Source organism: Orycteropus afer, unplaced genomic scaffold (genome assembly GCF_000298275.1).
Source record: "Orycteropus afer afer isolate SDZICR_OR568_19922 unplaced genomic scaffold, OryAfe1.0 scaffold00017, whole genome shotgun sequence".
Classification (NCBI taxonomy): domain Eukaryota; kingdom Metazoa; phylum Chordata; class Mammalia; order Tubulidentata; family Orycteropodidae; genus Orycteropus; species Orycteropus afer.
The window spans coordinates 14212030-14235901 of record NW_006921604.1 but is presented as its reverse complement, the minus strand read 5'-3'; the positions used below and the strand labels follow the sequence as shown (position 1 = coordinate 14235901).

At 39.6% G+C, this 23872-nt stretch overlaps 1 pseudogene; it reads left to right on the top strand.

Annotated features, from left to right (window-relative positions):
- LOC122152100 overlaps positions 1–23872 on the top strand; it is a 38824-nt pseudogene that overhangs the window by 9531 nt on the left and 5421 nt on the right.

The window sequence follows — 23872 nt, the reverse complement described above, 5'->3', positions numbered from 1 at the left end:
ACCTATGCACCAGGTGCATCTTGCTGCGTTTTAAACACCAGAGGCTCAGCCTCAAAACTCACGTCTACATGTCACCACAGTAGGACAAACCGACAGACAATTTTGTCCTGCTGTTGGACACCTCTCGTATCACCACCACCTGGGTCCCTGTGGCTGACTGTTCCTCTGTCTGGCTTCCTGGCTTTTAATCCCCTTTCTCCTGATCTTCCGGCCTGCTACTCTAGGCGTCCCTGCATTGTCTCCCCTCACCTGTAACCCTGGGGCTGACCTCTATAGATTACAGGAAAAAAAAAAAAAAAAAGACCGCTCTACTCTGTACATGAGGTCACTATGAGTTGAAAAGAATTTGATGGTGAAACCATGGGGCTGAGGGAGGTGCAGACCATACCAAGTGACACTGTCAAAGGGGGTTGACACCAAAATGACTATAAATTTTTGTGCAATGTTTCAGCAAAAATGTATTATTTTTTTAATAAAAATATTCCTATAGTTAGTTATAACAACAAAAACATTTTTCAGAAGCCCAGCTTACATGTTATCAAAATACGTACCAAGCTCAAACTCTATGCTAATTTATGTTTTGAACTTTCTAATGTGTTCCAGCCAAAACTCATTATTACTCAATTACAGTGATGTTTTGAATCATGTGATTTCATCTCCATGCCCTAAAAGCATACACTTGTTTTTGTTGCTGCCAGCGTGTTTATTGTCACTGATTTTTTCAAATATATCTGGTGTTTTAGCTACAACATTTTGTTAAGTTGTATTTGTGAATCTGTATCAATAAACTTTTTGAGAATGAAGTAGTAGTTAAAGAAAAAGGAGAAAAATTTAAAAAAAAAAAAGGCTTCTGCTCAGTTACTAATAAGGTTGTAACTAATATTATCATAGGGAGCTCTGATCGCGTAGTGAATAAGGCACTTGACTGCTAACTGGAAGGTCAGTGGTTCAAATCCACCAGCTGTTCCATAGAAGGCAGACTGGATGATCTACTTCTGTGAGGATTTACACCCTTGGAAACCCATTTGGGGTCACTATGGGTCAGAAATAACTCGATGGCACTGAGTTTGGGATTTTGTTTTGTTTTTTAGTTTAATATTCTTGTAATTCAATGTAGAAAGATTTTACAAACAATTTTGTTGTTAGTATTCATATAATCTAAACTCAGACTCACTGCCATGGAGTTGAATTCGACTCATAGAGACCCCTCCTTGGGTTTCTGAGGTGGTATCTCTACCGAAGTAGATTGCCCAGTCTTCCTTCAGAGGAGTGGCTGTTGGGTTTGAACCACCAGGCTTCTGGTTAGTAGGCAAATGCCTTAGGCATTATGACTCCAGAGTTAACGACAATACAGTTTCACCAAGCTTTTACTCACACAATAAGTCAGACACATTTCTTGGGCTGTGACTCATATTTAGACCCTGGCACATAATAAATATGAGTAATATATCATCTTACCTTTTTAAAAACAAGGCTTCTTTATTCACTGGAAGAATTTAAAATTACATCTAAAGCTCACAGGAATGTACATTTAGGTGCTGTGATATAGTAAAAGAAAAGGAGTGGAAGTTTGTAGATCTAAATTCTAGTCTTGGATTTATCCATTTGCCTCACATCCCTATTTCAAAATGTGAATAATGAGAATATATTCTGCCTAGCATATTGATTTCTTATGAAGACCAAAATAAAAGTAAAGCAACACAAAACTAAAGATCACAGACACTGAACCACCAAGTCAGAATACTAGAAAGCCTGTAGAAGTTTTCCCATAAGATGCTTATGCCTGCCCCAAGTGGCCTTTCTTTGGATACTTTATAAATAGGGCAAACACCACTCTTTCACTTGGCCCATTTTTTGTCATCAGTTCTATGATTACAAAGGTCTTTCTAAATCTGCCTCCTGAACTCTCTACCCAGTTATTCTAGTTCCATCCTCTGGAGTAGGATACCAAGAGGGCCTAGTGTGGGCTGATGGCTGCCAGATGTATGGTGATCAATTCCTCCAGCATCCAGGCTGCTGAAGAGTCTGGCTTGTCCTCTCTGGCATAAGCAGCCTTTCTTATTATTTGCTATGAGTGACAAGGCGATGGGAAAATATTTGGAAAGCTCTGCTCTAGAGAATCTCTCTCTAGCATTGGAAGTTACACATCTACAGGCAGCTACACATACCATCTCTTATCACAGGTACAATTCCTATTGGGCACCTTAGTCAATCAAGACCCTGACATTATGTTAGGTTTTGCATTCCACCTATACCTTTCCTATACTCAGAAATTAAGTTTGGGAAATACACTTCAGATTTTAAATTCGTCTGTGTTTAATTTCATTTTATTAGATTTGTGCTGTGGTTCCATCTTAATAGGATCTTTTGGGATCCTGACTTGGTCATTCAGTGAATTCTCAGTCCATTTGCATGTTCAAATGCAATAAGCTTCCCAGCTTTGCCTTCATGCTGTAGGACACAGTTTTGCAACCTCACATATCACTCCCCATTGCCTGGATTGGCCTCGACACACTCTGCTCTCCTGTATTCAAGGCACTAGGGAATATACCAGGACCCACCTCTAGAATATGGAGTTCCTGTATTAATGCTCAGCTGATAAATTATGAGCTTCAAATTCAGTTCTACTTTCTAACCTTAAATATGCTTTTTCTTTTTCTTTCTTTTTGAAAACTTATGCCTTTCTTTTTTGCCTCCTTTCTCTCCTGTATCCCCCTGTTCTGGACTCTCCACACTGAAAGGTGACCATGTTTACATCCACAACCATCCGTGGAGAGCCTAACTGTCCCCCTCAGGCCATGAGCAGCCTTTCTCAACATTTTTTTCTGAGTAACAACATGTTGGAAGAAGGTTTGGAAAGCAAGTTTTAGGGAAGCTTGCAGCTATGTACACATGAGTCAGAATGGGACTGTGACCAATTTCAAGTCTTAGCACTAAAAGCCACTCTTCAAATGGTCATTTATATAGAATATGGGCATTTATGAATGTATCCAATTCTACACTACATTCTTCATCTAGTTCATAAGAGAAACTGTTTGCAAGTGCTTTCATAAAGTCTTTGTTCACTAACCTTTAGTGTTCTGCCTAGTCTACCCACGTAATATCTCAATCAAACAAAAGATTGAATGAGATTTACCAGACTTGGCTTGGTTTTCTTAGTCAATTCACATTTTCTCTTAGCAATCTAGGCTTTGCTAAGTACTAAAAAAATGGTCCCTTTAATAACTCATCCAGAATCTTCTCTACTCTGTAATTTATACTTGAAAAAAAAAAATCCTTCAAACTTACTAATAGATGTGAAAGCTCTCTGGAACTACAAAGCATTAAGAGCTATTGTTCTCCTAACAGGACACACAATAGCAGAGGTTTTTGATAGGAAGCCTGCACAGTCAATGTGGTTTAGCCATATGGCAGAGTCACGGAGATTATCTGAATTATTCACATGTCTTTTCCCAGAACAGGAATGAAATCAGGAGGCAAGCTTCAAACCAGATTCTCCCAGGGACTAACCAAAAAGGTTACAAGGCACACAGACACATTCATGCACACACAGCTGTATCTACTTCTTCATATTTTCCTCTCTCATCAGTGGTGTAGAGAACACAAAGGTTATAAGCATATCAAAATGTTCTTGAATGTAAATCAATTCTGAATGAGCAAACATTTCCATAAATATGTTCTGGGAAAATATATGAGTTCTTCCTGATCTCTTCAGTATAAATACAGCCATTCTGGAAATCTGTAGGGGTTATGCTATAAAGAGAATTGAGTTTTAGATTCTCATAGTTTTATTATTTAAAAGCCCTGGGTGTGACTCAGTGAATTCTATGCTCCAGCATACATAGTGGGTCCTGGAGTTTTGGAGATTTTCTGTTAACTTCTGGTTTTGAATTTGAGTCTCCATCTATGACTTTGTTTTCTCTGAACTATGAGGGGGGACAAAGCCACTTTCAAAGTTCAGGCAAGAGTATGGGTGAGTCCACTCACATGTAATAACTAAATAATGAAGATTTACAACATATTTCTCCTTGTTGAGAAGCAGGAAGGAGGAAGGGAGAAGAAATTATCTGAAGTGGAAAAATATTTTAAATAAAATTACTCTTTTCCACTCAAACGAAACCAAACTCATTGCTGTCAAGTTGATTCTGATTCATGACGAGCCTATGTATTACAAAGTAGAACTGCTCCATAGACTTTTCTTAACTTCTTTATGGAAGCAGATCACCAAACTTTTCTTCCAAAATGCAGCTGGGTGGGTTCAAACCATCAACCTTTAGGTTAGTAGCAATCCCAAACCTCTTGTACCACCCAAGGACCTTCATCCTACTAGAATTACAGTAAAAATAATAAGCTACATGGATTAGAGAAAAATTGGGGTAAAAAATCTCCTATTTGGGAGGCAAATATTATGAGCTAGTTAAGCACATTGATCATAAGTATTTAGTCCATATTCTATTTGTCTGGATAGTAAGCTTCTGGGAATCAAAGATTAAATGTTCCCAACTTTTTTTTTCCTCCCAAAGAGCCTTAAAGAGTGTCTTGTACTCACCGGGTACAGTTCTCTTGAACTGAAATATCATTTACCCTTCAGCATCAGTCACTTTTGAGCAGCAGACATGGAGGACACCTGTATGTTTCTAAATAATATTTTTGCCACATAAGGGAGCTCACAAACAGACATTTATCTGAAAGCTGCAGCTTTCCTCCTCTCCTTACTAGTCTTTTCTTGTTCTACCAGGATCTTTCTGTCTGGTTTCTCTTTACATAAGGAGAGAGGAAAAAAGGCTAAAGAAAAGGAAGAAGATCAGGGAAGGAAAGGAAGAAGAAGATGAGGGAAAAGAAAGGAAAAAGAACAAGAAGAGAGAGGAGGGAAAGAAATAGTGAGATGTCTTAGTTATCTAGGGGTGCTATATCATACATACCACAAGTGGATGGCTTTAACAAACAGTTTAGGAGACTAAAAGTCCAAATTTAGGGCACAAGTTCTAGGGAACTTTCTCTGTTGGCTCTGGGGGAAGGTCCTTGTATCCTTTCAGCATTTGTGGACCTGGCATTCCTTGGAGATCTCCATGTGTTTTAACATCAATCTTTCCCTGGGTCTAGGAGGTTCTTAGCACAGGAACCCCAGGTTCAAATGATGCACTCCACTCCCAGCTCTTCTTTCTTGGTAATATTGAGGTCCCTCCTTTTCTGCTCACTTATCTCTCTTTTTATCTCTTGTAAGAGAAAAGATTATGTGGGCCATACCCCTGGGAGATTCCTCTTAGGTCATATGAGGTCTGGGACCTGAGAAAAGATGTTATACATCTCATCCTAATCCTCCTACAACTGATTAGCTGGTGACATCATAATGATAACATTATTACATAACTGCCTAATGATACCACTGCATAACTGCCAAACCACTGATAATCATGGCCCAGCCAAGTTTACACACATTTTTGGAGGAGACTGATGAGACAGAAGAACCAAAAAGGAAAGAGAGAAGAGAGAGGAGTGCACAAAGCTCCATTCTGTCTAGTTGAGGGATCTTGGGGAACACATTTGATCTTTCTATGTCTCAGTTTCCTCATCCGTAAAATAGGGATTTTCATAGCATCTACCTCATTGGTACTATGGGCTCAGCCTTAGACTATATGGTCAAAGACTTTAAATATCCTAGAAGATCTCTTGACACATAATAATGCCCACTTTTGTTGTCTCTGTATCATAATAGAGAAGACACAAGTTCAGGTGGGAGAATCACTCCAGGATGTAAAAGGCATAATTGTGTGACCAGTAGTGGAGACTGGGAGGATGGGAAGAGGTGCACAGAGGATGTGGGGAATGTGGTGTAGGTCTTGTGTTCAGCAGAATTGAGACAGATAGATACAGAATGGTGGCCAGGAGACAGATACCAACCAAGATTTAAACAAGTTGTTCCTGAGACAATGGGTGCCCATCTTGATAATGCAAATGGTTCACTAAAGGGTAATGGGAGTGATGGGTAGAAAGTGTGCTAAAGCCAATTAAGGAGGACCTTGAATACTAGGTTAGAATGCTGACCATCTTCCTACTGGTGCTGGAGGTATTTGAGCAGTGAGTGGTAGATCAGACCGTGTATTATTTTGAGAATATTAATTTGAATTCAGGCATGGGATACTTATAAAAGAGGAATACAAGAGGCAGTCTGACAGCATACTCTCTTATGGGTACATCGGAACTGGCAACTATGAAAGGAAGTCTGATCCACTGGCCACAGCCCCCACCTCCTTACTTCCTCTCTTCCCTACCTGCTGTTGCCTGGTCATCATCCTGAGCCAAGGGGAATGAAGAACAGAGAGAAAAAGATGATTAGTGGCACTTTGGATTTTTTATTTCCATATATATTTTTCTCCCCTCCCCCTTTTTTTGTTTACTTATACATTGATGATGTATAAGTAAACAGAAAAAAAAGAAGGGAGAAAATGTATATGGGAATTGAAAAATCAGAGATTAGGAAAGGGAAAATGGATTCTGATAAAAGTAATGTGTTTATCGAATGAAGAGTTTAAAGTATATTGGGAATATTATCTCTCTAGGCATATTTAAACTAAAGAAGGGTATATGAGTCATATTATTATAATAAGTCACAAATATGACCACTTATTATTATGTTTTGTTCTATGAAATGTTTACTGTGAAATCTATGGTAAATGTTTCATAGCTCTATTTTATTATAAGCCAGAAGTCTTATTTATAACTATATTGTAAGGTTTCTTAAGTGAAGCATTTTATAAACAAGTCCTTTCACAATGCTATTGTTGATATTAGATTTATTTTATATCTTTCCATTTAGCTTCCAACCACCACTTGTTCTGTCAGTTTGTCATAACGGGTGGTTTACGTGTTGCGTTTATGCTAGCAGCTTTCAAATACCAGCAAGGTCACCCATGGTGAACAGGTTTCAGCAGAACTTCCAGATTAATACAGACTAGGAGGAAGGACCAGGTGATCTGCTTCTAAAAAATATTGGCCATTGAAAACCTTTTGAAAAGCAGTGGAACATTGCCTAACATGGTGGCAGAAGATGAACCTCTCAAGTTAGAAGACAAACAAAATCCAACTGGGGAAGTGCTGTCTCCTCAAAGCTGAATAAGCCTTAGTGACGTACAATGGTAAAACTTTCAATACCTTCGTTTGTTGATGTGGTACAACTCAAAATAAGAAGAAACATCTGCAAACATCTATTAACACTCAGAATGCGGAATGTACAAATCTAGGAAATAGGAAGTCATCAAAAGTAAAATGGAGTGCATAAAGTTTGATATCCTAGGCATTAAACTGAAAAACTCAAATTCATTGCCATCAAATCGATCTGACTCATAGTGACCTCTCTTTGGGTTTCTGAGGCAGTATTTCTATGGAAGTAGATCTCCCAATATTCCTTCTGAGGAGTGGCTAATGGGTTTGAATCACCAGCCTTCTGGTTAGCAGTCAAACGCCTTAGGCACTACACACCGGAGCTCCCATCCTAGGTGTTAGTGACCTGAAATAGACTGGTGTTGGTCATGTTGAATCAGACAATTATATGTCTACTATTACAGATATGACAAATTGAAGAGGAAACAGTGCTGTGTTTATCAACAAAAAGTACATTTCAAGGTCTATCCTGAAGTACAATGTTGTTGATGATAGTATAATATCCATATACCTACAAGGAAGATCAGTTAATATGACTTTTATTAAAATTTATGCACCAACTATTAATGCCAAAGATGAAGAAATTGAGAATTTTAACTAATTTCTGCAGTCTGAAATTGATCAACATACAATCAAGATGCATTGATAATTATTGGTGATTGGAATGTGAAAAGTTGGAAACAAAAAAGGATCAGTGATTGGAAAATATGGCCTTGGGGGTAGAAGTGACACCAGAGGTCACATGATAGAATTTTTCAAGACCAATGATTTATTCATTGCAAATACCTTTTACACTATACACATGGGTCTCAGTGGGTAAAAAGAGATGACTGAGATGATGGAGAAGCTCAATATCATCAGTCAGAACAAGGCCAGGGGCTGACTAAGGAACAGATCATCAATTGCTCTAACCACCACTTGTCTGTTCAAGTTGAAGCTTAAGAAAAATTTAAAAAGCTCATGAGAGCCAAAGTATGACCTTGAGCATATCTCACCTGAATTTACAGACCATCTCAAAAATAAATGTGACACATTGAACACTAATTACTGAACACCAGACAAGTTGTGAGATGACATCAAAGACATCATGCATCAAGAAAATAAAATGTCATTAAAAAGACAAGTAAGGAAGAAAAGACCAAAATGGATGTGAGAAAAGACTCTGAAACTTTGTCTTGAACAAAGAGTAGCTAAAATAAATAGAAGAAATGATGAAGTTAAAAAAGCTGAACAGATTTCAAAGGGCAGTTTGAGAAGACAATGTAAAGAATTGTAATGAAATATGCAAAGACCTGGAGTTAGAAAAGCAAAAAGGGAGAATATTTCCTAAGCTGAAAGAATGGAATTAAAAATTCAAGCCTTGAGTTGTAATGTTGAAGGATTCTATGGGCAAAGTATTGAATGACATGGGAAGTATCAGAAGATGGAAGGAATTCAGAGTCACTGTACCAAAAAGAATTGCTGAACATTCAACCATTTCAGGAGGTAGCATGTGATCAAAAACTGATGGTACTGAAGGAAGAAGTCCAGCTATATTGAAGGAATTGATTTAAAAAAAGACCTCAGTCACCCTTCAAGACAGAACTGAACTCACTCCCATGGCTCAACTTTCAGCCAAACCATCCTATAAAGTGAGCAACAACACCAGGGCCTTACAACCAACAATATGAGTTCAAAAGGGCAACGTTTGCCCAAGGATAAAGCTCAAAAGGCATGAAGAGGTAGGCAAGAAGATCAAATGGAAATAGTAAACACAGGGAGGAACTAGAAAGAGTGATATTGCATTGTGAGTATTGCAATCAATGTCACAAAACATGTATTAATTGTTGAACGAAAAACTAATTTGCTCTGTAAACTTTTGCTCAAATCACAACAAAAAGTTTTTAAAAAATGTGCTTGGGTGTGTGTGTGTGTTTGAAACACAATGTATTATTTCTTGGATTTTAGATTCAGCAGCAGCATTTGGTGTGTTCCTGCAACACAAGATCACATTTTAGGTTACCAAAGGTTTCCATTTGTTATTTTTTTGACTGAGTACATGACAGTACACCATTCTTCTCATCTTATTTTTTCAGGTCAGTATGCTTGGCTCTGGTTCCCAGTGAACTGAGAGCTGCTCAAAGGCACGTGTGTTTTTCCCTCCAGCTCCTAGTTTGGGTCTGGCACCCAGTGAATGCTCAAGAAATGTCTCTTGGATGAGGCAAAGATAAGGAGATAGAAACATTTTTACCCCACTGTGGAGCAAACGGAATATCCTAAAAGATATCACAGAAGATTTTTTTTAAATGAGCCAAATTGGAGCTTTTCTAGGACTCATGGATTACTTTACTTATGTAGTTAGTTGGTAAGGAGCTCTGGTGGCATAGTGCCTAAGGCATTTGACTGCTAACCAGAAGGTTGGAGGTTTAAACCCACCAGCCACTCTGAAGAAGGAAGACTGGGCAATATACTTCTGTAAAGATATACTGCCTTGGAAACCCAAAGGGGGTCACTATGAGTCAGAATCAACTCAATGGTAGAGTTTTTTTTTAGTTTCATTGGGGTTGTTTTCAGTTTCTATGGAGTAAATCTTTGAAGCTCTAGATAGATATTAAGCAACTGAGTGGAAGGAAAAGGGTAGAATCAGGGAGATGGAGACCATAGTGTTTGTAAGTGAAATCTGGTTGACTTGATGTGAGTATGAAAAGTTTTACAAAGGGTATCAATTTTTCACTCTGACTTCCCAGCTCAGAGTTGAGCTGTTAAAAACAGGATCAAACTGAGGCTTAGCAATGGTTCAACTTTGGTACTGAATAAATAATGATGATGGTGATAATAGTAATAGCTGATACTTAATAAAGCACTTGTTATGTGTGAGCCCTGATCTGAAGTGCCTTACAGATGAAGTAGACATCATCATTATCTTGTTCTGCACATTAGGAAACAGGTGCAGAGAAGCAACTTGTCACAGCAATAATTGTGCAGAACTGGTTCTCTAACACAGGCAGCCTGACCCCAGAGTCCACAGGTTAGTAAGTGTAGGTCAGACTTAACTTTAGAGATAACAGCATGTGGTTATTGAGCTACTGTTAATGTGTCATGCTATTGACTTGTTTCCTCAGAAGGAAGATGGAGCAATCTACTTCCGTAGTGATACTGCCTCGGAAACCCAAGGAGGGGTCACTATGAGTCGGGTCTGACTCGACAGCACATAACAACAACAACATTGACTTGTTAATACACTGTAACCATTTATTGAGTCCCTGCTAAGGAACATGTACCTGTGCTGGACTCTTTACATACCTCATTTCTAATATTTTTCACAACCTAACTAAGTTGATGTCATTATTGCAGTTCTAAAACTAAACAAACTAGACTCTTGTAAATTCAGTCACTGGCCCAAAGGGACAAGCTCATCATGGCTGATCCCAGGATTGACACTATGCCCATCCAGTTTCCAAGTCCCTATGCCACACTGACTGGACAACTCTGCTGCTATGCTTGCTTCCTCCAGGTCCATAAGTGCTCAGACTCTAGTTCTGCCACTTTTGGAGGTGCTGAACCTGGCTACTCAGCCTAGCTTTCCCTCATTATGAAGGGGCACAATCTCAGGGGTCTCTGAATCTATGCAAGCCCATCCACACTCATGAGTACTAGGAACTGTTACATGGATAGTCCCTGGCAAGAACATTCAATTCATCGCATCAACCTAGACATGAAGGATGTTTAAAACATGTGGGGAAACTTCCTTTGTAAGTCCTACCCATTTTTTGGCCCTCGATTCTGCACCAAGGAAGTCCAAAGAATATCTCCAAGGAGACTGAGATGGAGGAGGGCAGAATTGGCTTGGAAGTAGAAGCCCAGCTCCATTTCTCCCAGAAAACATGTCTTCTCTTTGTATAGTTGTTCTAATTATTACATAGGGATTGGAATATATTAGTAATACTTTATTTATTTTTCTGTTAAACTTTTCAATTAGACTTTGGAGTTTTCATATTATGCATATATTACTAATGGTTTATTAAAATAATATCCCTCCCTTCATTGTTCCCTTTTTATCAGCAATTGGTTACTATTGCTAATAAAATCAGCTGTCATCAAATCAACCCCATGGCTACCTCATGGTTGTCAGAGTATACCTGTACCCCATGGAGTTTTCAGTGGCTGATTTTTCAGAAGTACTTTGCCAGGTCTTTCTCCCAAAGCACCTCTGGGTGGACTCAAGCCTCCAACCTTTCACTCAGCAGCCAAGAGCATTAACTGTTTGCACCATCCAGGGTTTCTTGTATTTCCTTCCACCTCTTTCACACTAATCGTGTAGATTGTTATGTACCTTGTTTCATATGTGTCTATATTAAGCTGCATTTTTAACCTCTTGATAGACATTTAAGTTGTTTGCAATCTGTTGCTATTACAACCAATGTGGTAATGAGTAACAATTTTGCCTGGGTCACTGTTCAGAAAGGCAAGCAAGTGTCTATGTCTGTTACGTTCCTGGAAGTGGAGTTGCTAAGTCAAAAGTTATGTGCATTTGTGATTTTAATATACATTTTAAAATTGCCCATCTTCCCCAGCTTCAGCCAGTTTTTACTGATTAATACCCTCACTAGGAATGTTTGAGAGAGGGTTTTCCCACATGGTTATCAACACAACATGTTAGCAAACTTGTTTCTAGTAAACTTGTGTAGCCTTATAGTTGAAAGAGAATAACTCAGTGTATTTTAAAATTTTCACATGTCATCTCATGACTGAAGTTGAGGATTTTTTTCCTTTGGTCTAAAGATATTTGTGATCAAAATTTTTATTCATTCCATGATCGCTTGAGCTTTTTTTGCTGGATGCCTGGCACCATGCTAGGTAGTGGGAATGACCTGTCAAAGGAGGCCTCCTGGGGTCCCAGGAGCAGGCAGTCACATAAATTATGCACAAATTGTGGTGAGACAGAAGGAGTGCTCAGGTAGGGGATCAGCAGTCCAGAGAAGGAGTGTTAAGACTGAGGGATGAGTGTTAAGACAGGAAAAGAGAACAGAAGCACAAAATCTCTGTTTGAGGAAACAGGAAGCATGGTGGTTCAACATGGTTGGTGTACAGAAAATCAAGTTGGATTCAGAAGAAAATGTAGAACTAGGATGTCATTGCTGATGTCAGATGAATCTTGGGTGAAAGCAAAGCATATGAGGAAGGATGTTTACCTGTGTTGTACTGAGTATGCAAAGTCATTCAACTGTGTGGATAATAACTAATTTGGATAACACTGTTAAGAATGGGAATTCCAGAACACTTAACTGTGCTCATGAGGAAACTGCACATAGACAAAGAGGCTTTTGGTCAAACAGAACAAAGGAATACTGCATGATTTAAAATCAGGAAAGGTGTGTGTCAGGGTTATATCCTTTCACCATATATATTCAATCTGTATGCTGAGCAAAAAAATCTAGGAAGATAGACAATATGAAGAGCACGGCATCAGGTTTAGAAAAAGACTTATTAACAACTGCAATATGTAGATGACACAGCCTTGCTTGCTGAAAATGAAGATGACTGGAAGCACTTATTGATGGAGATTAAAGACTACAGTCTCCAGTATGAATTACACCTCAATATAACAAAAAGAAAAACCCTCACAACTGGACCAATAAGCAGCATCACGATGAATGGAGAAAAGATGGAAGTGTGGGGGATTTCATTCATCCACTATCAACACTCATGGAAGCAGATGTCAAGAAATCAGATGATGTATTCCACTGGGCAAATCTGCTGCAAAAGATCTCTTTAAAGTGTTAAGGAACAAATATATCACTTTGAAGACTAAGGTACGTGTAACCTAAGCCACGGTATTTCAGTTGCCTCATACACATGTGAAAAAACTAAACTCACTGCTGTCGAATGGATTCAAACAGTAACAACCCTTCCTTGGGTTTCCAAGGTGATATCTCTACAGAAGTAGATTGCCCAATCTTCCTTCCAAGGAATGGCTGATGGGTGTGAACCACCAGGCTTCTGGTTAGCAGTCAAATGCCTTAGGCACTACACCACCAAGACAATGAATAAGGAAGACCAAAGAAGAATTGATGCCTTTGAATTGTGGTGTTGGTGAAGAATGCTGAAGATACCATGGACTGCCAGAAGAAGGAACAAATCTGTCCTGAAAGGAGTACAGCCAGAATGCTCCTTAGAAGCAAGTATGGCTGGACTTTGTCTCACCTACTTTGGTCATTTTTTCAGAGGGAACAATCTCTGGAGAAGGATATCATATTTGGTAAAGTAGAGGATCAACTTTAAAGGGGAAGACCCTCAATGAGATGGATTGACACAGTGGCTGCAACAACAGGCTCAAGCATAGCAGAGACTGTGAGAATGGAGCAAGACCAGGTATTGTTTCGTTCTGTTGTACACAGGATTACTATAAGTTGGAGCCAACTTGATGGCACCTAACAACAACAATAACAATATAGCTGGTGAAATAAGGGAGAGAGGGTCCAGATGAGCTGGGAGACAGGACAGGACCCGATCAGGGTGGGCATCGAGGGCCGTGGTAAGGAGGATATTATTCTGAATTTCATGGGCTGGGAAGATGGTGCCAGAGTGTGCACATTCTTACCTTGCAGACTGTAAATCCTTACCTGGATATGATACTTGAGAGGTGTGTGCCCATGCAGAAACACTTAAGAGTACCTTGCTGTATTTGACACAAGAGATTTTGGCAGAAGTGACCTTCATTATACAGCTAGCATTCAGGACACCTGCACCATCTTCCAGACCCCTAAAGTGATAGACAACATTGTTTGGCAATGATTAGCTGATTAACAGGTAATTGTGATTTAATATAAGAAGGACTATAGAGAGACACAGCAGGCATTGACTCCAGTCTTGAGGAGGTTTGCAGGAAGGAATGTTCTATGAACTTGTATAAGTTATTCACTTTTGACCTCATTTTGGTTTATTTTTCCCCTTGGAATTCTCTAGACCAGAGAGTTAGCAATATGTAAAATCCCTTGGGATATGTCAGAATTTTGTGTAAAAGTTAATCCATAGGGAATAGAGAAAAGATTCCCTGAGGAGTAAAATATGAGGACATTTTGAATTCTAGTCATTCATTTACTCATTCATTCATTCAACAGTTGGAGCTGGGAATATAACTGTGAACAAAAGAAATTAGGATCCTGGCACACATGGTGCATATGTCATAGAGAGAAGAAACATGGTTGATGATGAACACCATGGAAAACAGTAGAGCAGTAAGGGAAAATACAGACTTCTAGGATGGTCTGATGGTGCAGGGAATTCCTCCAAGCTGGTTATATTTGTGTGAAGGAGAGGGACTGAGCAGTGGCTTCCCCTGAGAAAAAAAGCATCTTAGCAGAGGGAACAAGAGTGCTAAGGCCCATTTCTGTAGAGAGAAACTTAGGAGATGAAACCCCTATATCAATAATCTAAAAGAGTTCTGGGGATTTGACTTCTGGATATTTAGTGGATACAGCCATAGATAAGGAAATTAAAAAAAAGTATTTTATTGTTAAGATAAAAGAAAAACTAGTTCAGAAGATTTCCATTTGGTAAAAAAGTCTGTATAAACTTTCCCTGGACTCACTCTGAGTTTCCTTTTTGGAGGTTTGTGGTTCCTAGTGACCCCTCCATCTCCTCTACATAGCTACTAGGTGCTGGACCTCAGCTTTCTGCTTCCTGTGTCCTCCAGAAGGGTCTGGAACAATATTCATCTTATACATGGTAACTATGGGTGCTTCTCCCTTCACTGTTCAGCCTGGAGAACATATAAATAAGAAGTCAAACTATCAGGTGGGAAACGGCTTGTCACTGGCTTCTCTGTGGAACACAATTGTCTATCTATTTCTCAAAAAATAAAAGTGTTCTGATAGAGACTGGTGAAACCCACAAGACTATGGCCCTTACTCACCCTTGGGGCCTGGAATTGAACTCACTCATGTGGCTTCCAGCCAAACAATAGGCATATAACATGAACATTTATACCAGGTAGGTACATTCTTTAGAACAATCAACCATGGGAGATCAGAAGGGCAGTATTTGCACATGGAGATAACTCTGAGGGCAGCAAAGAAGGAAAAAGGGAAAAGGTAACCACAGAGAGGAAGTGGGAAGAGAGCTGTTACATTTTGGGGATTGTAATCAATGTCATGAAACAAAATGTGTATGAACTGTTGTGTGGAAAATGAATTTGCTCTGTGAATTTTCAACCAAATCACAATTTAAAAAAAAAAAGTCATAGTGTGAATAATTGTGCCTGATAGATGGGAGATGCTTCTCCTCACCCACCTCTCCTTGGCAGTACATGGGCCATGCATGGTGGGCTCTCCTATCAGAGAAGTGGAAAGGGTATTCTTGGGGGAGCCCTTAAAAGGTGCCTTAGTATTTTAACCATATATCCTGTCACAACCAGGGCATTCTGTCAGAAGATCCACTTTTAATATCAAGAGGTGAAAAAGTGAAAAATATGGCTAAATGTTTTAATCATTTTTTTTTCTTGTCATTCTAAACCTGGTTGGAGAGGTTCCAGTAAAATGGCAGAATAGGCAGAAAGACTGTACAGACCCTTTTCAACAAAGAAAAAGGGAACCAATTAACACAGATACAGAAGATATTTCTGGACCCCTGAGCCTTGAAGGGAAGGATATTGAAGTGGACTAAACGCCAACTAGCAGAAGAGTTTGCATGAAAACACCAAAAAAGGAGACATACAGAGTGGTGGTCTGGCAGCGATTCTGATGGCACAGACAGCTTGGATATTGCCAAGTGGTGGTAGGACCTAAGAATTAAACGAAAAATCAGCCCTGCTAGCCAGGGACTGCACGGAGTACTGCTCTGATGGCTGGGGAATAACAGGGAAGCAGCAAAGACGAAGGCAGGCTAAGCTGTGGACTTTTGTCTGTCTGGAGGGTGCAGCCATTTTGAATGTTTACAAGCAACAAGATCATTTTGGATATTTCAAGCAACAGTGTTCTCCCAGATTCTAGGGACTTAAGAACAGGCTCCACTTGCCAGGAACTCCAAGGACATTCCAGACCTGGAAGACCAGAAAGGTGCGACATTCCCCTTGTTACTCTTATACCCAAAACCCTCTTGGTGAACAGAGGTGCGGCCATCCCTCACTCCCACCCACTTTCTGGGCCAACAGGAATTCCATCCCAGTCTGTGTGTTTGGACAGAGTCTGGGTGCCATGCCCCACACTGCCCCAATTTTTTTTTTTTTTTCTGTTTTCTGTTTTTTAGTTAGTTTGTCTTCGTCTGTTTTAAAACTAATACTATTATTACTGGTTTTGTCCTTTTTACTATTATAATTTATTCTCCCCCCCCCCAGGTTTGTTTCTTCATTATTCTCCTTCTCTACCTTTTTTTCTCTTATTGCCCTCTCCCAAATGTTACAGTGTTTTTTTTTTCTTTCGTTTTTTTCCCTTTTTTTTTTTTTTTTGGTTACTGTTCCTGTGTGATTACATGGTATATTTTTTGTCCACGTGCTTTTACTTTTTTGATGGTTATTCAATTGTTATTTTTGTCTAACTGAATGGAAGACAGCAACAGTGCCCATATGACACAACTGCACCCACATCTCCTGCAGCTTAACTTACTGAGTGAGAGCCACCACTTCCTTCTCCACCAACTGGCCAATGATAAACAACCACCAAGAGCCTGGCTCATCCTTGGCTGCTCTTCACAGTTAACAGAAATCTAAATACAACAATGCCACAATGTCTTGGAGAAAACAGACCATTATGGTCTACACAAAGAAGCGAGATAAAGTGGTAGAAACAGGGGAACAAGATAGACACCCAGACCACATCCTTGAGGAAGAAGCAGCATTGGAACTCTCTGATAAGGAATTAAAAAAAATTATATTTAGGTATCTTCAAAGGATTTAGAGACAGACCAAGGAAAACACAGACTAAACCCGAGAAGAATTTTGGAAGAAAATACAAGAAAAAAGTGACAAAATAAATGAAAAATTAGAAATGATTCTAAATCTACAGACACAAATCCAGAAGATTAATACTAAATTTCCAGAAATAGATAACACATTGAAAGGGCAAAGGAGTAGAAATGATGCAATGGAAGACAGAAGTAATGAGATTGAAGACAAATATCTGAATACTTCTTTGGAAAGGGATCAATCGGAAAAAAAGATCAAAACAAAAAGAAGAAAGCCTAAGGTTCATGTGGGATACCATCAAAAGGAATAACTTACATGTCATTGGAATTCCAGAACAGGAAGAGAAAAATAAAACCACTGAGAAAATTGTCTAAGATTTGTTGGAAGACAATTTCCCTGATATGAAAGATAAGAATATATCCATTCAGGAAGTCAACAAACCCCAAACAGGATAGACCCCAAAAGAAAATCACAAGACATACCATCATCAAACTCATCAAAACCAAAGACAAAGAAAGAATCTTGAAAGCAGCATGGGAAAAACAAAAATTTATTTACAAAGGACAACCAGTAAGAATAAGCTCTGATTTCTCAGCAGAAACCATGCAAGCGAGAAGGCAATGGGATGGTATATATAACACCCTGAAAGAGAAAAATTTTCAACCAAGAATTATATACCTGGCAAAATTGTCCCCAAAATTGTCCCCAAAATATGATGGTGAAATTAGGAGATTTCCAGATAAGCAGAAACTAATGGAATTTGTTAAAATCAGACCAACCTTTCAAAAGATACTAAAGGGAGTCCTTTGAACAGAGAACTAAAAATAGCAAATAGCAACCAACCATTAATACACAAGATGACATAACCCAGAAACCACAGCTATGGAAGTATCCAAAGTAAAATAAGCTTACAAGATTATAAACAGGGAACCAGAGTCATCAATTGGCAAGTGAGGACAACTACAAACCAAAAAAAGGGAAAATACTGTGTAGTTGGGAGCTCTGGTAGCGTAGTGCTTAAAGCACTTGACTGCTAACCAGAAGGCTGGTGGTTCAAACCCACAAGCCACTCCTTGGAAGGAAGATGTGGCAATCTACTTCCATAGTGATACTGCCTCGGCAACCCAAGGAAGGGTCGCTATGAGTCGGGTCCAACTCGACGGCATGTAACAACAACAACAACAACAACAACAACAACAACTGTGTAGTTACAGAACTTCTAAATGGTGAGGAAGTCAAAAGAGTTGCAGGATAGAATGGACTGTTCTAATCTTGGGGAGAAAATTATAAATCACAGGGTTATCTCAAAGAAAAATAAACCTTCACAGCACAATAAAAAGGAGGGCAAGCACAAATATTCAGCAAATACTAAAACAACAACAACAAAGGAAATGATAACATGATTCATAAACATAATGGGTTCAGCACAGAAAATAATACGGAACAAAGAAACTAGGGACACCATGAAAAAACACGTAACAAAATGACAACAACAAATTCATACTTGTCAATAATTACACTGACTGTTAATGGATTAAATGTACCACTCAAGAGATGGAGAGTTGCAGATTGGATGAGAAAACATAACCCATTAATATGTTGTCTATAAGAGACACACCTTAGAGACAAAGACAAAAATAGACTAAAAGTCAAAGGTTGGAAAAAGATGTATCAAGCAAATGGCAACCATAAAATTGCAGGAGTGGCAATATTAATTTCTGATCAAACTGACTTTAAGACATTGTAAACCTGGTTGGGCAATCTACTTCCATAGTGATACTGCCTCAGAAACCCAAGGAGGTGGCTCTATGAGTCATATCCAACTTCATGGCAATGAATTTGGTTGGTTTTTATTGTAAACCTGATTTTACTTTTCCAGGAAAATGAAAATAGAAATTGATAGCAACCCTAAGTTTGTAATTTGAAAATTTGAAATCACAAATAACAGGAGGTTAATGGGTCCTCAGGGTTCAGGTCCTTGGTGTGTCTGATGTCCTCCTGACAAAAGAAGCTCAGATCAGGAGGTCCAGGGAGGTTTTGATTTAGGCAGGCTTGGGATGAAAAGCATCACTACAGTTTCTCTGTTCTTCAGTGGCTGCAAGAAACAGAGTTTTGTGGCAAGCATTTCAAAAAGTATTTCAGAGTAGAAGGGGAACCTGTAGTCCTGAGGTACCCCCAGGTGCAGTCTTGGTTGTGGACCTCAGCCAACCCTTGTATCAACATGTTTTGGCATAAAAATGACTCTGGTAGGAAGGTCCCAGAAGAAAAAGAGATGCACTTGTAAGTCCAGGAACAGGCTCTCTGGATTTTGCCAGCCTTTCAGAGAATTTTTGGCACCTACATGAACAGTGTCAGGTAAGCCCATCTGGGATGAGGGTGGGAGTGGACTCCCTCACAGATAGACTCTTGCTTAGTCCTTCAGAGGTGACCTGGATTTCATAATCCAGTGCACAGATGAGAATCCAAATTGTGTCCACCTCGCTGTCCCTGAAATACCTGCCACCCAAGGACCTTCCCCTAGATGTCATGACCCTCCATACCCTTTATTTAAGTTTTTGCTGAAATGTTTTCTGTTTGGAAAGGATTTTCTAGCCACTTTATCTAAAATAGCACTCCGATCACTCTTTCTTCTTACCTTATTTTTATTTTTCTTCATCAGTGTGTATATTTGTGTGTGTGCTTATGTATCTTATTTATGTATTTGTCTATTTCATTAGAACATAAACTTCATGAGGCAAGGAACTATTTTGTTCACTGCTAAATCTAAATGATAGAGACACAAGAAATATATGAGTCGGATTTAGATCTGTTTAAAACTTTAGGAATGCAATAATCCAATTTTGTACTGTGTAGATGAGGGAATCAAGAGAAGTGAAAACACTTAGAAAATTTCCCAGGTGGTTGTTGATGGAACTGGAACTGAAACTCACATCTCCTGACACTGAGTCCTTGTCTTTCTCAGTCCAGCTGCTTCTTGAATGAAAGAGAATTGGTCTGAGAGGCCTTCTTAAAACTTAGTACTGAAATGATTGGGACAGGCCCTTCGTCTGATTGTGAAGAACTGTCCCTGGCCTTCTCTATGTAAAGACCTCTTCTACCAAGCAGCTTTAGAGTTTCTCCATATTTCATCACTCATTTGATTTAAGGAGAAACTGTATCCAGGTATATTGACATTTACAAAGAAAATGACATTAACTTAACCCTTAGGAATTACTAACTAATGACATTAACTTCAGTCCCAGGTGGTGGTAGTGGTGGTGGTGGTAATAGTGTGTGTGTGATTTTGAGAATCTTTTGAAATCAAACTCAGTTTGGCACCTACACTTCCTACAACCCCATACACCTAGTTCCTGCTTAAACATTTTAAGGACTGGATCAATCCTGTCAACAAACCATCCCTGAGAATCAGGTAAGCAATCCTCTATTTCCATATAATGAGAAATGTGATTGTCTGATTTTACAATAGCTACAAATGCAGGGCTTTTCTTTCCTTTTCAGTGGACAAACTTGAATTTTCTCTAAGGAACTTTCTATGAAAACTTAGTAGTGTAGGAAGGGGAAAAATGGAATTTAGATCAGAAAGACATGGGTTAGAATTTTATTCCTTCCCTTTCTCTCTAGTGGGACATTGGCCTTATTAATTGATCTTCATGGGTCTCCATTGTCTCCTCTGTAAGGAGGCTTGTTGGGAGGGTTACATGAACATACAAAGCATCTGGCAAAGGGAGCCTCACAATACCCAAACTCAAAGCCAACCCATCGTCATTGGAGTGTATTCTGAATCACAATTGTGTTGTTGTTGTTGTTATGTGCCGTCGAGTCGGACTAGACTCATAGTGACCCCTCCTTGGGTTTCAATGGCAGTATCATTACAGAAGTATATTGCACCATCTTTCTTCTGAGAATCACAATTAGAGAACAACATATACCTGGGGATGCCCTCTGCTTCCCAAAAGACAATAATTCTAGACCAATGCAGTGATAAATATGTAAAAGTTGGGGTGACGTGAGCTGAGTCATATTTGTCTTAAAGTTCATTTTTATACTTGATTTACAAATTTATATCTAATACCCTTGTCTTATTTGTCTAGTGCTGCAATAAAAGAAATATCACTAGTGGTTGGCTTTAACAAACAGAAATTCATTTTCTCACAGTGTTATTGTTGTTATGTGCCATCGAGTTGGACCAGACTCATAGTGACCCCTCCTTGGGTTTCCGAGGCACTATCACTAAGGAAGTAGATTACCTGACCTTCCTTCCAAGAAGTGGCTGATGACTTTGAACCTCCAGCCTTCTAGTTAGCAGTCAAGTGCCTTAGTCACTATGCTACCAGAGCTCCCACAGTGTAGGAGGCTACACGTCAGAATTCAGAGTGCCAACTCTAGGGCAAGGCTTTCTGTAAGCTCTGGAAGAAAGTCCTTACCTCTTCAGCTTCTGATAACTGGTTCCTTGGAGATCTCCATTAGTCTTGACATCTGTTTTAACTCATCTCTCTTTCTTTCCCTTACTTATTTAATCTCTTTATATCTCAAAAGAGGTTGACTCAAGATACATCTTACACTCATCCTGTCTCATTAACACAACAAAGACAACCCATTCTAAAATAAGATTATAACCCTGGGCACAAAGGTTAGAATTCACAACACTTATTTTGGAGGGACACAATTCAATTCATAACAGGCCTTATTTTTTATTCTTACAGAAAAAAAAAGAGGTTGGAAATTGAGGAGAGAGTGGAAATCCCAATGTGTGCCAAGCTTTCTAGTACATAGGAGAGTTCACCTGGATGACCTCTCAAATCTTTCTACTCTAAGCTTGGGGATCTAGTAGAGGGGGAATCACCAGTAGTTACCACAGTGCTCTTTGGTATTTACAGTCATGGGGCATGAAATTATTCCATTTCTGTGATTTTTATGATTCTGTGATCTAGAACCTGTGTCATTTACCCACAAGTCCATTCTTTGTGCAGTCAGAATAGGCAAGGTTATGCTCTTTAATAAACATCTCCTAAATTTCAGTGGTTTTAAACAACAGAAGCTTATTTCTCACCCATGCTAATGTTCATCATGGGTTCCAGGCACTCATGGCTGAAGGAACAGTCATGATCTCAAATGTTGTTGGTTGCCTCACCAGAAGGAAACATGCTTTGGTAGGTTTCTTGTGACCACTAAAGCTTTGGTTAAAAAAGTGACATGCATACAATATATTGAATACAAAGAGTCATATAACTGTGCCTACCCACAGTAGGTGCAGGACATGTAATCCCATTGTTTGCTCAGAAAGGGAGACACTTGGAAGCACTAGGTAAGCAGGGCTGATGATAACCAACCTTTGTTTTGAAGCTACTATATTACATGTGACTGGCTGGTTCTCTATTCCCTGCCCATCTTTCTTTTTAGTTATTTTCATGGAATATCTTGTCCAAGGAAAATTACTAGATCAGTAATGTGGACATGTTTGTAATTCTTCATATATGTTATCAGCATGGTTTCCAGAGATAGTGCCCTAATTTTTGTTTTTCCCAGAGTCCTACTACGCTTTCAACCTTGTCTCAGTCTCTTACTAACTGTATAACTCACAGAACTCATTGTTGTCTTTGATAGGTGCAGTCAAGTCAAGTGAATTGTAGTGACCCTGTGTACTATGGAACAAAACACTGCTCAGTCCTGCACCATCCTCACAATCCTTGCTATGCTTGAGTACATCATTGCAGCCACTGTGTCAATCCATCTTGTTGAGGGCTTACCCCTTTTACATTCCCTCCACCTTGCTAACTATGATATCCTTCTCCAGGAAATGGTCCATCCTAACAACATGACCAAAGTAGGTGAGATGAAGTCTGGCCATTCTCATGCCTAAGGAGCATTCCCTAAAAAAAACCCAACTCGCTGCCATCAATTCGACTCACAGAAACCCCTCTGTGGTAGTTCAGTTTATGTGTCAACTTGGCTGGGCCTGGTTGAATGGCTGGGCAGCTGGATGCAGTATTCCCCATGACGAAACTGGTAATCAATTCAATGGTGGAATCTACTATGAGCAGCTGAGTAGCTGCCTTAGGGATATGGTCTGCTTCCTGTATATAAGCAGAAGCCTTGAGGAATGATCTCTAGCTTATAGCATACTTGGACCCTGCATGTAGCCATATTGTTGTTCAGCAGCCTGCCATGCTCTGCCGACCTTGGGACTTACAATGGACTTGAATTAATGGCCTGCTGTGTGGTTTGGTAACATCGGGATTGTGCCCTTTTACTTGGCAACCTTGGGTTTGTCAGCCTCAGTAGCTAGCAGCTGTCTGAGTAAAGAAATGCCTCCAGCTCCAGTGGGCCTGGAGCAGGAGGCAGAGCTGGACCCCAAGGTTGAGGGGCTTTCATCCCGCCCCTAGAGCCTGGCACTTTGAACTTTGATTTAAAGCCTCCAAACTGTAAGAGAATAAATTCCTGTTTGTTAAGACCATCTCATTTGTGGTATATTCCTGTCACAGCAGCACTAAGTATCCACAACACCCTCCTTGGGTTTCCAAGGCAATATCTCTACAGAAGTAGATCGCCCAATCTTTCTTCTTAGGAGGGGCTGATGCCAGCCTTCTGGTTAGTAGTCAAATGCCTTAGGTGCTACACCACTAGAGCTCCCAAGGAGTATTCCAGTTGTACTAATTCCTTCCATTCAAGAACCTGGACAGAAGAGCAGTAAGCCCCAGGGATACAGGTGAGGAGAGACAACTCAGGATGTCCAAAGCAGCAGGCCAGAAGAGCAGGAGAAAGGGGATTAAAAGCCAGGAAGCCAGACAGAGGAACAGTCAGCCACAGGGACCCAGGTGGGGGAGATACAAG